The following is a 17,831-nucleotide window of genomic DNA, read 5'->3' on the forward strand; positions in this document are numbered from 1 at the left end:
GATATAAAGACTTTAAAGAATTATATCAAGTTGCCAAATACCTCGTCATCAATTTAGTGACGCATATGATATTGTCCCTATCGTATAATTTTTGATATAAAGACTTTAAAGAATTCTATCACGTTGCCAAATACCTCGTCATCAATTTAGTGACGCATATGATATTGTCCCTATCATATAATTAATATAAAGACTTTAATGAATTGTGTCAAGTTGCCAAACACCTCGTCATCAATTTAGTGACGCATATGATATTGTCCCTATCATATAATTTTTGATATAAAGACTTTAAAGAATTATATCAAGTTGCCAAATACCTCGTCATCAATTTAGTGACGCATATGATATTGTCCCTATCATATAATTAATATAAAGACTTTAATGAATTGTGTCAAGTTGCCAAACACCTCGTCATCAATTTAGTGACGCATATGATATTGTCCCTATCATATAATTTTTGATATAAAAACTTTAAAGAATTGTATCAAGTTGCCAAATACCTCGTCATCAATTTAGTGACGCATATGATATTGTCCCTATCATATAATTAATATAAAGACTTTAATGAATTGTGTCAAGTTGCCAAACACCTCGTCATCAATTTAGTGACGCATATGATATTGTCCCTATCATATAATTTTTGATATAAAGACTTTAAAGAATTATATCAAGTTGCCAAATACCTCGTCATCAATTTAGTGACGCATATGATATTGTCTCTATCATATAATTAATATAAAGACTTTAATGAATTGTGTCAAGTTGCCAAACACCTCGTCATCAATTTAGTGACGCATATGATATTGTCCCTATCATATAATTTTTGATATAAAAACTTTAAAGAATTGTATCAAGTTGCCAAATACCTCGTCATCAATTTAGTGACGCATATGATATTGTCCCTATCATATAATTAATATAAAGACTTTAATGAATTGTGTCAAGTTGCCAAACACCTCGTCATCAATTTAGTGACGCATATGATATTGTCCCTATCATATAATTTTTGATATAAAAACTTTAAAGAATTGTATCAAGTTGCCAAATACCTCGTCATCAATTTAGTGACGCATATGATATTGTCCCTATCATATAATTAATATAAAGACTTTAATGAATTGTGTCAAGTTGCCAAACACCTCGTCATCAATTTAGTGACGCATATGATATTGTCCCTATCATATAATATTTGATATAAAGACTTTAAAGAATTATATCAAGTTGCCAAATACCTCGTCATCAATTTAGTGACGCATATGATATTGTCTCTATCATATAATTAATATAAAGACTTTAATGAATTGTGTCAAGTTGCCAAACACCTCGTCATCAATTTAGTGACGCATATGATATTGTCCCTATCATATAATTTTTGATATAAAGACTTTAAAGAATTCTATCAAGTTGCCAAATACCTCGTCATCAATTTAGTGACGCATATGATATTGTCTCTATCATATAATTAATATAAAGACTTTAATGATTTGTGTCACGTTGCCAAACACCTCGTCATCAATTTAGTGACGCATATGATATTGTCCCTATCATATAATTAATATAAAGACTTTTTAAAGAATTGTATCAAGTTGCCAAACACCTCGTCATCAACTACTATATTATGGTTGCGCCGACCTCTCATATTGTATTCTCTTATGTCTTCATAGGATTTTGGCAATTATACGAGTAAATTAAATAATATACATATGAAAATGATTAATTATTATATGTATAAGGGAAAAAATGCTGAAATATTCCCATATTATCTTAGTATTATAGAGGAAAGACCGTTGCCGACCTCTGATATTGTTCAAAACTTATGTATTTATATGATTTTGGCAATTATATGAGTAAATTAAATAATATACATATAAAATGATTAAATATTATATGTATAAATGTATAAAGGAAAAAATGATGAAATATTCCCACATTATCTTAGTATTATAGAGGAAAGACCGTTGCTGACCTCTGATATTGTTCAAAACTTATGTATTTATATGATTTTGGCAATAATATGAGTAAATTAAATAATATACATATGAAAATGATTAATTATTATATGTATAAATGTATAAGGGAAAAAATGCTGAAAATATTCCCATATTATCTTAGTATTATAGAGGAAAGACCGTTGCTGACCTCTGATATTGTTCAAAACTTATGTATTTATATGATTTTGGCAATTATATGAGTAAATTAAATAATATACATATGAAAATTATTAATTATTATATGTATAGGGGAAAAAATGCTGAAATATTCCCACATTCTCTTAGTATTATAGAGAAAAGCCATTATAGTGAGAGGGTATAGTAGTGTAAACGACCGGAATTACGACAGAGGGTTCAAAAACTACTATAGGTAGGCAGTGGTTGCCGACCTCTCATATGTTCAAAACTTATGTATTCATATGATTTTGGCAATTATATGAGTAAATTAAATAATATACATATGAAAATTATTAATTATTATATGTATAGGGGAAAAAATGCTGAAATATTCCCACATTCTCTTAGTATTATAGAGAAAAGCCATTATAGTGAGAGGGTATAGTAGTGTAAACGACCGGAATTACGACAGAGGGTTCAAAAACTACTATAGGTAGGCAGTGGTTGCCGACCTCTCATATTGTTCAAAACTTATGTATTCATATGATTTTGGCAATTATATGAGTAAATTAAATAATATACATATGAAAATTATTAATTATTATATGTATAAGGGAAAAAATGCTGAAAATATCCCACATTCTCTTAGTATAATAGAGAAAAGCCATTATAGTGAGAGGGTATAGTAGTGTAAACGACCGGAATTACGACAGAGGGTTCAAAAACTACTATAGGTAGGCAGTGGTTGCCGACCTCTCATATTGTTCAAAACTTATGTATTCATATGATTTTGGCAATAATATGAGTAAATTAAATAATATACATATGAAAATGATTAATTATTATATGTATAAGGGAAAAAATTCTGAAATATCCCACATTCTCTTAGTATTATAGAGAAAAGCCATTATAGTGAGAGGGTATAGTAGTGTAAACGACCGGAATTACGACAGAGGGTTCAAAAACTACTATAGGTAGGCAGTGGTTGCCGACCTCTCATATTGTTCAAAACTTATGTATTCATATGATTTTGGCAATAATATGAGTAAATTAAATAATATACATATGAAAATGATTAATTATTATATGTATAAGGGAAAAAATGCTGAAAATATCCCACATTCTCTTAGTATTATAGAGAAAAGCCATTATAGTGAGAGGGTATAGTAGTGTAAACGACCGGAATTACGACAGAGGGTTCAAAAACTACTATAGGTAGGCAGTGGTTGCCGACCTCTCATATTGTTCAAAACTTATGTATTCATATGATTTTGGCAATAATATGAGTAAATTAAATAATATACATATGAAAATGATTAATTATTATATGTATAAGGGAAAAAATGCTGAAAATATCCCACATTCTCTTAGTATTATAGAGAAAAGCCATTATAGTGAGAGGGTATAGTAGTGTAAACGACCGGAATTACGACAGAGGGTTCAAAAACTACTATAGGTAGGCAGTGGTTGCCGACCTCTCATATTGTTCAAAACTTATGTATTCATATGATTTTGGCAATAATATGAGTAAATTAAATAATATACATATGAAAATGATTAATTATTATATGTATAAGGGAAAAAATAATCATATTATATATGAATAATGGAAAAAAAATGAAATGTTCCTATAATCTCTTAATATATAAGAGAATAGCCCGTATGTTGGGTGGCAAACGGAATTGAAAATACCCGCTTTGAGGACAGCGGGTTCAAAAACTACTATAGGTAGGCAGTGGTTGCCGACCTCCCGCATTATTCGAAATATTTATTTCGGATTATGTTTATATTGGTTACATACAATAAAGTATATTATTATCCGTACAAATTTGTTTCTCAGTTCTATAGAACACGGGACTTGGCTCCGCGGATAATAGGAATATACGCTTTATAGATAATATCGTTGAAACAAAAGTCAAGTTTCTATTATATATAGAATAACAAATCGTTTCCATATATTATCGTTAATTTTTGGAGGCAGGCAAATATTAATTTATTACCTGCCGTATAGTTGGATTATTATATCGTTACGGTATAATACAAATATGGATTCTTATGAAAGAAATATAAAATTATATATTAAATGTGGAAATATTATCATATGCGCTTGGTTTTATGTTATATATTACCAGAGATATATATGAAAAGAGATAAATTTTAAATTTATCTTCAAAATGCAAATGATTTAACTTAATATTTATATTGGTTAAACAAAATTGTACATGTGTGGATACAATAATTATGTATGTTGGAAATAAAATGATATTTTATAATGAAATATGTATGTATAAAAAGATAAAATTATAGAAATATATATATTACAATAATTAGATGAAATTCTTGTTATATTGGTAAAACAAGTATAAATTAAAAATGAAAATATGGATTACGAATGCTATATAAAAATGGCCGTAATCGAATGGATTTTTTTACTTATATATTTAAAATTTTACCCAAAGGCGAAATATTGAATTTTATTCAATATAATAAAAATCATGGAATTATATAAAGTGAAAAATCTATATATCTATATATCTATTATATTGCTTATTTCGATTCAAAATATATGAATGGAATATGAAGGAAAAACATTATTCTGGTTGATCCTGCCAGTAGTTATATGCTTGTCTCAAAGATTAAGCCATGCATGTCTAAGTACACACGAATTAAAAGTGAAACCGCAAAAGGCTCATTATATCAGTTATGGTTCCTTAGATCGTTAACAGTTACTTGGATAACTGTGGTAATTCTAGAGCTAATACATGCAATTAAAACATGAACCTTATGGGACATGTGCTTTTATTAGGCTAAAACCAAGCGATCGCAAGATCGTTATATTGGTTGAACTCTAGATAACATGCAGATCGTATGGTCTTGTACCGACGACAGATCTTTCAAATGTCTGCCCTATCAACTTTTGATGGTAGTATCTAGGACTACCATGGTTGCAACGGGTAACGGGGAATCAGGGTTCGATTCCGGAGAGGGAGCCTGAGAAACGGCTACCACATCTAAGGAAGGCAGCAGGCGCGTAAATTACCCACTCCCAGCTCGGGGAGGTAGTGACGAAAAATAACAATACAGGACTCATATCCGAGGCCCTGTAATTGGAATGAGTACACTTTAAATCCTTTAACAAGGACCAATTGGAGGGCAAGTCTGGTGCCAGCAGCCGCGGTAATTCCAGCTCCAATAGCGTATATTAAAGTTGTTGCGGTTAAAACGTTCGTAGTTGAACTTGTGCTTCATACGGGTAGTACAACTTACAATTGTGGTTAGTACTATACCTTTATGTATGTAAGCGTATTACCGGTGGAGTTCTTATATGTGATTAAATACTTGTATTTTTTCATATGTTCCTCCTATTTAAAAACCTGCACTAGTGCTCTTAAACGAGTGTTATTGTGGGCCGGTACTATTACTTTGAACAAATTAGAGTGCTTAAAGCAGGCTTCAAATGCCTGAATATTCTGTGCATGGGATAATGAAATAAGACCTCTGTTCTGCTTTCATTGGTTTTCAGATCAAGAGGTAATGATTAATAGAAGCAGTTTGGGGGCATTAGTATTACGACGCGAGAGGTGAAATTCTTGGACCGTCGTAAGACTAACTTAAGCGAAAGCATTTGCCAAAGATGTTTTCATTAATCAAGAACGAAAGTTAGAGGTTCGAAGGCGATCAGATACCGCCCTAGTTCTAACCATAAACGATGCCAGCTAGCAATTGGGTGTAGCTACTTTTATGGCTCTCTCAGTCGCTTCCCGGGAAACCAAAGCTTTTGGGCTCCGGGGGAAGTATGGTTGCAAAGCTGAAACTTAAAGGAATTGACGGAAGGGCACCACCAGGAGTGGAGCCTGCGGCTTAATTTGACTCAACACGGGAAAACTTACCAGGTCCGAACATAAGTGTGTAAGACAGATTGATAGCTCTTTCTCGAATCTATGGGTGGTGGTGCATGGCCGTTCTTAGTTCGTGGAGTGATTTGTCTGGTTAATTCCGATAACGAACGAGACTCAAATATATTAAATAGATATCTTCAGGATTATGGTGCTGAAGCTTATGTAGCCTTCATTCATGGTGGCAGTAAAATGTTTATTGTGTTTGAATGTGTTTATGTAAGTGGAGCCGTACCTGTTGGTTTGTCCCATTATAAGGACACTAGCTTCTTAAATGGACAAATTGCGTCTAGCAATAATGAGATTGAGCAATAACAGGTCTGTGATGCCCTTAGATGTCCTGGGCTGCACGCGCGCTACAATGAAAGTATCAACGTGTATTTCCTAGACCGAGAGGTCCGGGTAAACCGCTGAACCACTTTCATGCTTGGGATTGTGAACTGAAACTGTTCACATGAACTTGGAATTCCCAGTAAGTGTGAGTCATTAACTCGCATTGATTACGTCCCTGCCCTTTGTACACACCGCCCGTCGCTACTACCGATTGAATTATTTAGTGAGGTCTCCGGACGTGATCACTGTGACGCCTTGCGTGTTACGGTTGTTTCGCAAAAGTTGACCGAACTTGATTATTTAGAGGAAGTAAAAGTCGTAACAAGGTTTCCGTAGGTGAACCTGCGGAAGGATCATTATTGTATAATATCCTTATCGTTAATAAACATTTGTTATAATACAAATAAATACAATTTACCAAAATAAAAATATTACAAAATGATTCCACGGAATCAAAAGTTAAAGTCAAAATAAAATGAAGATGGCTTTTATTTTATATGTGGGGCTTGGCAACCTCATAAAAAGACTTTAACATTATTAATGTTGTTGTGCGTATTTGTGGCAGTACCTACTACAACAATGGCGTTTCCTATAAAAACAAATTCTCGAAAATGGAAATCGAAGAAACTGAACAAAATTTGAAAGTAGAAGTCGAATTAAAATTAAAATAATTTTGAATGTGGTATTCAAAATAAGTGTGTGTGTATATGGACCATAATATACACGCGTTGCGAATATGTATTGTTCATCTATGTTATGAGCATACGTTGGCTAATGCAACAACCTAAAATATACAATGTTTGTACCTGTCATCCATCAGGTTAATGTTTTATATAAATTTTGCAGTATGTGTCACCCAAAATAGCAAACCATAACCAGATTTTTATGATACATAATGCTTATATGAAACTAAGACATATCGCAACATTTATTTTTAGGTATAAAAATAAATTTATTGAAGGAATTGATATATGCCAGTAAAATGGTGTATTTTTAATTTCTTTCAATAAAAACAATATTGATATTATATAAAAATGAATTATAAAACTCTAAGCGGTGGATCACTCGGCTCATGGGTCGATGAAGAACGCAGCAAACTGTGCGTCATCGTGTGAACTGCAGGACACATGAACATCGACATTTTGAACGCATATCGCAGTCCATGCTGTTATGTACTTTAATTAATTTTATAGTGCTGCTTGGACTACATATGGTTGAGGGTTGTAAGACTATGCTAATTAAGTTGTTTATAAATTTTTTATAAGCATATGGTATATTATTGGATTAAATAATGATTTTATTCATAATATTAAAAAAGAAATGAAAAACATTATCTCACATTTGAATGTGAAAAACGAAGAGAAATATTTTCTTTTTCAATCAAATAATACTGAGAAATGTCTAGCATAAAAAATTGAAATATTTTTCATCTAGAATTGTCTCTTATTAATGATTCGGAAAAAGAAAAATCTTGGTTTTGTTATTATTCTTCGTTGGTTCGTTAAATGGATAAAAAATAACTTTGCTTACAAGAACTATTGGAACTATTTATAACGAATTTAATTGATTGTTTTATCATTTATATATAAAGAATTTATGGCAAAAAATAGTTATATATACAACCTCAACTCATATGGGACTACCCCCTGAATTTAAGCATATTAATTAGGGGAGGAAAAGAAACTAACAAGGATTTTCTTAGTAGCGGCGAGCGAAAAGAAAACAGTTCAGCACTAAGTCACTTTGTCTATATGGCAAATGTGAGATGCAGTGTATGGAGCGTCAATATTCTAGTATGAGAAATTAATGATTTAAGTCCTTCTTAAATGAGGCCATTTACCCATAGAGGGTGCCAGGCCCGTATAACGTTAATGATTACTAGATGATGTTTCCAAAGAGTCGTGTTGCTTGATAGTGCAGCACTAAGTGGGTGGTAAACTCCATCTAAAACTAAATATAACCATGAGACCGATAGTAAACAAGTACCGTGAGGGAAAGTTGAAAAGAACTCTGAATAGAGAGTTAAACAGTACGTGAAACTGCTTAGAGGTTAAGCCCGATGAACCTGAATATCCGTTATGGAAAATTCATCATTAAAATTGTAATATTTAAATAATATTATTAAGAATAATGTGCATTTTTTCCATATAAGGACATTGTAATCTATTAGCATATCCCAAATTTATCATAAAATATAACTTATAGTTTATTCCAATTAAATTGCTTGCATTTTAACACAGAATAAATGTTATTAATTTGATAAAGTGCTGATAGATTTATATTATTACAGAGCGTTAATTTTTCGGAATTATATAATGGCATAATTATCATTGATTTTTGTGTTTATTATATGCTCTTGTATGATTAACAATGCGAAAGATTCAGGATACCTTCGGGACCCGTCTTGAAACACGGACCAAGGAGTCTAACATATGTGCAAGTTATTGGGATGTAAACCTAATAGCGTAATTAACTTGACTAATAATGGGATTAGTTTTTTAGCTATTTATAGCTAATTAACACAATCCCGGGGCGTTCTATATAGTTATGTATAATGTATATTTATATTATTTATGCCTCTAACTGGAACGTACCTTGAGCATATATGCTGTGACCCGAAAGATGGTGAACTATACTTGATCAGGTTGAAGTCAGGGGAAACCCTGATGGAAGACCGAAACAGTTCTGACGTGCAAATCGATTGTCAGAATTGAGTATAGGGGCGAAAGACCAATCGAACCATCTAGTAGCTGGTTCCTTCCGAAGTTTCCCTCAGGATAGCTGGTGCATTTTAATATTATATAAAATAATCTTATCTGGTAAAGCGAATGATTAGAGGCCTTAGGGTCGAAACGATCTTAACCTATTCTCAAACTTTAAATGGGTAAGAACCTTAACTTTCTTGATATGAAGTTCAAGGTTATGATATAATGTGCCCAGTGGGCCACTTTTGGTAAGCAGAACTGGCGCTGTGGGATGAACCAAACGTAATGTTACGGTGCCCAAATTAACAACTCATGCAGATACCATGAAAGGCGTTGGTTGCTTAAAACAGCAGGACGGTGATCATGGAAGTCGAAATCCGCTAAGGAGTGTGTAACAACTCACCTGCCGAAGCAACTAGCCCTTAAAATGGATGGCGCTTAAGTTGTATACCTATACATTACCGCTAAAGTAGATGATTTATATTACTTGTGATATAAATTTTGAAACTTTAGTGAGTAGGAAGGTACAATGGTATGCGTAGAAGTGTTTGGCGTAAGCCTGCATGGAGCTGCCATTGGTACAGATCTTGGTGGTAGTAGCAAATAATCGAATGAGACCTTGGAGGACTGAAGTGGAGAAGGGTTTCGTGTGAACAGTGGTTGATCACGAGTTAGTCGGTCCTAAGTTCAAGGCGAAAGCCGAAAATTTTCAAGTAAAACAAAAATGCCTAACTATATAAACAAAGCGAATATAATACACTTGAATAATTTTGAACGAAAGGGAATACGGTTCCAATTCCGTAACCTGTTGAGTATCCGTTTGTTATTAAATATGGGCCTCGTGCTCATCCTGGCAACAGGAACGACCATAAAGAAGCCGTCGAGAGATATCGGAAGAGTTTTCTTTTCTGTTTTATAGCCGTACTACCATGGAAGTCTTTCGCAGAGAGATATGGTAGATGGGCTAGAAGAGCATGACATATACTGTTGTGTCGATATTTTCTCCTCGGACCTTGAAAATTTATGGTGGGGACACGCAAACTTCTCAACAGGCCGTACCAATATCCGCAGCTGGTCTCCAAGGTGAAGAGTCTCTAGTCGATAGAATAATGTAGGTAAGGGAAGTCGGCAAATTAGATCCGTAACTTCGGGATAAGGATTGGCTCTGAAGATTGAGATAGTCGGGCTTGATTGGGAAACAATAACATGGTTTATGTGCTCGTTCTGGGTAAATAGAGTTTCTAGCATTTATGTTAGTTACTTGTTCCCCGGATAGTTTAGTTACGTAGCCAATTGTGGAACTTTCTTGCTAAAATTTTTAAGAATACTATTTGGGTTAAACCAATTAGTTCTTATCAATTATAACGATTATCAATTAACAATCAATTCAGAACTGGCACGGACTTGGGGAATCCGACTGTCTAATTAAAACAAAGCATTGTGATGGCCCTAGCGGGTGTTGACACAATGTGATTTCTGCCCAGTGCTCTGAATGTCAAAGTGAAGAAATTCAAGTAAGCGCGGGTCAACGGCGGGAGTAACTATGACTCTCTTAAGGTCTGGGGTAATTGCGAGCAGAGGGGGAGTATTTTTCTGTAATTCGTAAGTCATATCATATGGTATGCGGAAGGGGAATTTTACTCTGTAACTCACAAGTCTCTCCTTTACTCAAGTCGACTCAAAACCTCCTCGTGGTGGTCCCCGGTAATGCTAAACTTGTTTAGCAGCTAATTTGAGCGGCAAAACTTTTCCGATGGGTTGGTTCCCCAGAGGAAATTTATTCATATTGGAACTACAAATAGAAATAACGAGCCTCGGATGAATTTACACAATCTGATGACGACCCGACCCTCCGTGGACACCTTCCCGGAGGACCAATATGAACCAAACGCAGCGGCTACTCTATCTAGGGTTCCCTGCACAGTATGTGGCCGGTCCTTTAACAGCAAGAGAGGACTCGGTGTTCACATGCGATCTCGGCACCCAGACGAACTTGATGAAGTACGTCGACGTGTCGAGATAAAGGCAAGGTGGAGTGAGGAAGAGAAGTGGATGATGGCGAGAAAGGAGGTTGAGCTCACAGCAAATGGACATAAACACATAAACAAGCAACTAGCGGTGTATTTTGCAAACCGCAGCGTCGAAGCCATCAAAAAGCTAAGACAGAGGGGCGATTATAAGGAGAAAATAGAGCAGATAAGAGGGCAATCAGCTCGCGTCCCGGAAGTTGCTAATCTAACCATAAGGCGCCGCCCTAGTAGAAGTGAGCAAAACCACCAAGTAACAACATCAGAAACAACTCCAATCACTCCCTTCGAACAGTCGAACAGGGAAATTTTGCGGACACTGCGTGGGTATAGCCCCGTAGAATGCCATTCCAAATGGAGAGCCCAAGAGCTACAAACGATCATTGACAGGGCAGAGCTCGAGGGAAAGGAAACCACTCTCCAATGCTTATCGCTATATCTCCTAGGAATTTTTCCGGCACAGGGTGTACGACACACGCTGACGAGACCTCCTCGGAGACCTCGGAATAGGAGAGAAAGCAGAAGGCAGCAGTATGCTGTCACCCAGCGTAACTGGGATAAGCATAAAGGAAGATGCATTAAGTCCTTGCTAAATGGAACTGATGAGTCGGTAATGCCAAGCCAAGAAGTAATGGTTCCCTACTGGAGAGAAGTAATGACTCAGCCTAGCCCAAGCTCTTGCAGTGGAGAAGTGATACAAATGGATCACTCGCTTGAGAGGGTATGGTCTGCTATTACGGAGCATGACCTTAGGGCATCAAGAATCTCATTATCTTCATCTCCGGGGCCTGACGGGATAACTCCAAAAACAGCCAGGGAGGTGCCGTCAGGTATTATGCTACGTATAATGAACCTAATTCTATGGTGCGGCAATCTACCACACTCTATCCGACTGGCCAGAACTGTCTTCATCCCGAAGACGGTGACGGCGAAGCGACCGCAAGACTTTCGTCCAATATCGGTGCCTTCAGTCCTGGTAAGACAGCTAAATGCAATATTGGCAACCCGGTTGAACTCATCAATCAATTGGGACCCGCGCCAGCGGGGCTTCTTACCTACCGACGGATGTGCCGATAATGCGACGATAGTTGACTTAGTCTTGAGGCATAGCCATAAGCACTTTAGATCTTGCTACATCGCAAATTTAGATGTAAGCAAGGCATTCGATTCTCTATCGCATGCATCTATATATGACACCTTACGTGCTTATGGTGCGCCAAAGGGCTTCGTTGACTACGTACAGAATACGTACGAGGGTGGCGGTACCAGTCTCAATGGGGACGGTTGGAGTTCAGAGGAATTCGTCCCTGCTAGAGGAGTGAAGCAGGGTGACCCTTTGTCTCCTATTCTATTTAACTTGGTAATGGACAGGTTACTTAGAAACCTACCCAGCGAAATTGGTGCTAGAGTCGGAAATGCCATTACTAACGCGGCCGCGTTTGCAGATGATTTGGTACTATTTGCTGAAACTCGAATGGGACTTCAAGTATTGTTGGACAGAACGTTGGATTTTCTATCTCTCGTCGGCCTCAAACTTAATGCCGACAAATGTTTTACCGTTGGCATTAAGGGCCAGCCGAAACAGAAGTGTACCGTGCTAGAGGCACAGAGCTTTTACGTAGGCTCAAGAGAGATTCCATCATTGAAGCGAACGGACGAGTGGAAGTACTTAGGCATCAACTTCACTGCAACTGGGAGGGTTCGATGCAATCCGGCCGAGGACATTGGTCCAAAGCTACAAAGATTGACAAAGGCCCCCCTCAAACCACAACAGAGGATGTTCGCCCTAAGGACTGTCCTTATCCCACAGCTCTATCACAAGTTAGCCCTTGGGAGTGTGGCGATAGGCGTCCTACGAAAAACTGACAAACTAATACGATACTATGTGCGAAGATGGCTAAATCTTCCGCTGGATGTGCCGATAGCATTCATTCACGCACCCCCAAAAAGTGGAGGTCTCGGAATTCCATCACTTAGATGGGTAGCTCCAATGTTAAGGCTAAGACGTTTGAGTAATATTAAATGGCCTCACCTCACGCAAAACGAGGTAGCCAGCTCTTTCCTCGAAGCCGAAAAACAACGGGCCCGAGATAGATTATTTGCAGAACAACATGAATTGTTATCGCGTCCGGCAATAGAAAAATATTGGGCGAACAAATTGTACCTCTCAGTTGATGGCAGCGGACTCCGTGAAGCGGGCCATTGGGGACCGCAACACGGGTGGGTTAATCAACCCACGCGTTTACTAACAGGAAAGGAATATATAGACGGTATTCGTCTGCGGATAAATGCCCTACCCACGAAGTCTCGTACTACAAGGGGAAGGCACGAATTGGAACGACAGTGTCGTGCAGGATGTGACGCTCCCGAAACAACAAACCATATAATGCAAAAATGTTACCGATCGCATGGGAGGCGCGTAGCTAGACACAACTGCGTAGTAAATCGAATCAAGCGGGGACTTGAGGAGAGAGGCTGCGCGGTCATTGTTGAACCAAGTCTGCAGTGCGAATCCGGCCTTAATAAACCGGACCTGGTGGCACTACGACAAAATCACATTGATGTGATCGACATACAAATTGTGACAGACGGACACTCTATGGATGATGCGCACCAGCGCAAAATCAATAGATACGACAGACCGGACATACGAACTGAATTGCGTCGCAGATTCGAAGCCGCAGGTGACATTGAATTCCATTCTGCCACCCTGAACTGGAGGGGGATCTGGAGTGGTCAATCCGTTAAAAGATTGATAGCGAAGGGTCTCCTCAGCAAATATGATAGTCATATCATTAGCGTCCAGGTTATGAGAGGCAGTCTCGGTTGTTTTAAACAGTTCATGTACCTGAGCGGGTTTTCCCGAGATTGGACTTAGCTAAAACGTTTGGTTCAAAACATTTGCTTGCTGTCTTGGCATAACATCAATAAAGGCATAAACATCGCAAATAATGGTAATATATAAATGGCTATGAGGATGGTTTTAGTACGTAGGCGTTGCGGAACTTCGGTTCAGCAATGAATCGTGCATGCTAGGAAACTGAAGTGTTGACAGACCTAGTATCTTTCGATAGATTTCCATACCTCCGCGATCAAAAAAAAAAAAAAAAAAAAAAATAGCCAAATGCCTCGTCATCTAATTAGTGACGCGCATGAATGGATTAACGAGATTCCTACTGTCCCTATCTACTGAAGAGCAGTGTTTGTGCCAGCCCGGCGCAATACGTGCTCGGCACATTCGTGGACTTCAAAGGAGCATTCGACAACGTCGAATGGAGTGCTGCACTCCGCCGACTAGCCGACTTGGGATGCCGGGAGATGGGCTTGTGGCAGAGCTTTTTCTCCGGCCGAAGAGCAGTGATCCGAAGCAGTTCCGGTACTGTGGAAGTACCGGTAACTAGAGGCTGCCCGCAGGGGTCAATCAGTGGCCCATTTATCTGGGACATTCTGATGGATGTACTGCTTCAGCGTCTCCAGCCGTATTGCCAGCTGAGTGCATACGCTGATGACTTGCTGCTTCTCGTCGAGGGAAATTCCCGAGCTATGCTAGAGGAAAAAGGAGCACAGCTGATGTCCATCGTAGAAGCGTGGGGAGCGGAAGTTGGCGTTGCCGTCTCGACCAGCAAGACGGTAATAATGCTGCTAAAAGGTGCCTTGAGACGTGCGCCTACGGTGAGGTTTGCTGGAGCGAACCTTCCGTATGTGCGTAGCTGTCGGTACCTTGGCATCACGGTCAGTGAAGGAATGAAATTCCTCACGCACATAGCTTCGCTTCGCCAGCGGATGACCGGAGTCGTTGGAGCATTGGCGCGTGTGCTTCGAGCCGACTGGGGCTTCAGTCCTCGAGCCAGGCGGACCATATATGACGGACTCATGGCACCTTGTGTGCTGTTTGGTGCCCCGGTATGGTATGACACCGCCGAGCAAGTAGCCGCCCGGAGACGACTAGCCTCCTGCCAGAGGCTAATCCTGCTTGGATGCCTTTCGGTATGCCGAACAGTGTCCACAGTGGCACTGCAGGTACTTGGTGGAGCTCCCCCGCTTGACTTGGCTGCTAAGTTTTTAGCGGTCAAATACAAGCTGAAGCGTGGATACCCGCTGGAGGAGAACGACTGGCTATATGACGAGGACACTACGTGTCTAAGCTGGAAGCAGAGGAAGACTCGCCTAGAAGAGTGCTTACTGCAGAGTTGGCAGAACAGATGGGATGATGACAGCGAACCAGGACGGGTGACGCATAAATTCATCCCATATGTCACTCTCGCCTATCGGGATCCAAGATTTGGATTCTCGATGAGGACGTCTTACCTGCTGACAGGTCACGGGTCGTTTAACGCATTTTTGCAAGGGAGAGCCCTCAGCGATACCACTGCTTGCGCTTGTGGAGATCCATATGAGGACTGGATGCACATATTGTGCGCTTGCCCCCTATATGCAGATTTGCGGAACCTCGATGGACTTGGAGTGCAGCGCCTTGGCGAAAACTGGACCTTCGATAGAATCCTGGAAGATCAACAGAGGACTCAACGGCTGGCAGTGTTTGCGGACGAAGTGTTCCGTAGGAGGAGGGGTGTTTAGCCCAAAAACTTCGCCGTGTGGTTAGCGGGCGAGAATACTTCCACAGTCCGCTATTGCTTGTCGTAAGAGGCGACTAATATAGCCATAGGTCCCTCTAACCCTGCTTGTCGGAGCAAAAGGAGGAGGCCCACCGAGCCTCTCTTTCGGTACCACGGGTTGTGCAGCTATCCAAGACTGCACATTGAGGTAGGCCCCCTGGTGGGAGTATCGTGGTGGCTGTGGTTGGTACCCATATCGCGGGTAGAGCCTTCGTGTTCGACGTTTGAGTTACGGTGCTAGTTGCGCAAAACTCGGGTGCTGTGACCCAGAGATCAGTAGAGATTTTAGGTAGATCTCGCTCCTCAGCAAGGGGGAGTGCTTGCCCGGCAAGCAAGTACTCGAATTGCTACCGGGGTGGTCGCTATGTACATAGCTATAGCTTCTAGTCCGGGACGCTTGTCTGGCGTATCCAGACACATACACCATGTTGATACATGCACCACTTGTGGGTGTTCAGGGTGTCGTGGTTGTAATCCCTTCAGTGTGGAACACGCCACGTAAAACAAGTTCGGAGAGATCTGAAAAGTCGTCGTCGTTGTCCCTATCTACTATCTAGCGAAACCACAGCCAAGGGAACGGGCTTGGAATAATTAGCGGGGAAAGAAGACCCTTTTGAGCTTGACTCTAATCTGGCAGTGTAAGGAGACATAAGAGGTGTAGAATAAGTGGGAGATATTAGACCTCGGTTTGGTATCGTCAATGAAATACCACTACTCTTATTGTTTCCTTACTTACTTGATTAAATGGAACGTGTATCATTTCCTAGCCATTATACGGATATATTTATTATATCTTATGGTATTGGGTTTTGATGCAAGCTTCTTGATCAAAGTATCACGAGTTTGTTATATAATCGCAAACAAATTCTTTAATAAAACGATGCATTTATGTATTTTTGATTTGAAAATTTGGTATAACTCCAATTACTCAGGTATGATCCAATTCAAGGACATTGCCAGGTAGGGAGTTTGACTGGGGCGGTACATCTCTCAAATAATAACGGAGGTGTCCCAAGGCCAGCTCAGTGCGGACAGAAACCACACATAGAGCAAAAGGGCAAATGCTGACTTGATCTCGGTGTTCAGTACACACAGGGACAGCAAAAGCTCGGCCTATCGATCCTTTTGGTTTAAAGAGTTTTTAACAAGAGGTGTCAGAAAAGTTACCATAGGGATAACTGGCTTGTGGCGGCCAAGCGTTCATAGCGACGTCGCTTTTTGATCCTTCGATGTCGGCTCTTCCTATCATTGTGAAGCAAAATTCACCAAGCGTTGGATTGTTCACCCATGCAAGGGAACGTGAGCTGGGTTTAGACCGTCGTGAGACAGGTTAGTTTTACCCTACTAATGACAAAACGTTGTTGCGACAGCATTCCTGCGTAGTACGAGAGGAACCGCAGGTACGGACCAATGGCACAATACTTGTTCGAGCGAACAGTGGTATGACGCTACGTCCGTTGGATTATGCCTGAACGCCTCTAAGGTCGTATCCGTGCTGGACTGCAATGATAAATAAGGGGCAATTTGCATTGTATGGCTTCTAAACCATTTAAAGTTTATAATTTATTTTATAAACGACAATGGATGTGATGCCAATGTAATTTGTAACATAGTAAATTAGGAGGATCTTCGATCACCTGATGCCGCGCTAGTTACATATAAAAGCATTATTTAATACAATGACAAAGCCTAGAATCAATTGTAAACGACTTTTGTAACAGGCAAGGTGTTGTAAGTGGTTGAGCAGCTGCCATACTGCGATCCACTGAAGCTTATCCTTTGCTTGATGATTCGATAAATAAATGATTTTTCCTGTAGCCAAACAAACACCTCGTCATCAATTTAGTGACGCATATGATATTGTCCCTATCATATAATTTTTGATATAAAGACTTTAAAGAATTATATCAAGTTGCCAAATACCTCGTCATCAATTTAGTGACGCATATGATATTGTCCCTATCGTATAATTTTTGATATAAAGACTTTAAAGAATTCTATCACGTTGCCAAATACCTCGTCATCAATTTAGTGACGCATATGATATTGTCCCTATCATATAATTAATATAAAGACTTTAATGAATTGTGTCAAGTTGCCAAACACCTCGTCATCAATTTAGTGACGCATATGATATTGTCCCTAT

At 38.9% G+C, this 17,831-nt stretch overlaps 2 non-coding genes and 1 pseudogene across 2 annotated transcripts; all 3 read left to right on the plus strand.

Moving 5' to 3' along the window:
• The first annotated feature begins 4,701 nt into the window (after positions 1-4,701).
• Positions 4,702-6,696, plus strand: LOC117149753. Its single transcript, XR_004460495.1, has one exon. It is a non-coding gene; the product is annotated as a small subunit ribosomal RNA (ribosomal RNA).
• A 686-nt stretch (positions 6,697-7,382) lies between these two features.
• On the plus strand, positions 7,383-7,561 carry LOC117149750. The gene has a single exon (XR_004460494.1). It is a non-coding gene; the product is annotated as a 5.8S ribosomal RNA (ribosomal RNA).
• A 395-nt stretch (positions 7,562-7,956) lies between these two features.
• On the plus strand, positions 7,957-17,480 carry LOC117149748 (annotated as a pseudogene).
• The last annotated feature ends 351 nt before the right edge of the window (positions 17,481-17,831 follow it).

The sequence above is a fragment of the Drosophila mauritiana genome, unplaced genomic scaffold (genome assembly GCF_004382145.1).
Source record: "Drosophila mauritiana strain mau12 unplaced genomic scaffold, ASM438214v1 U_31, whole genome shotgun sequence".
Taxonomy (NCBI): Eukaryota; Metazoa; Arthropoda; class Insecta; order Diptera; family Drosophilidae; genus Drosophila; species Drosophila mauritiana.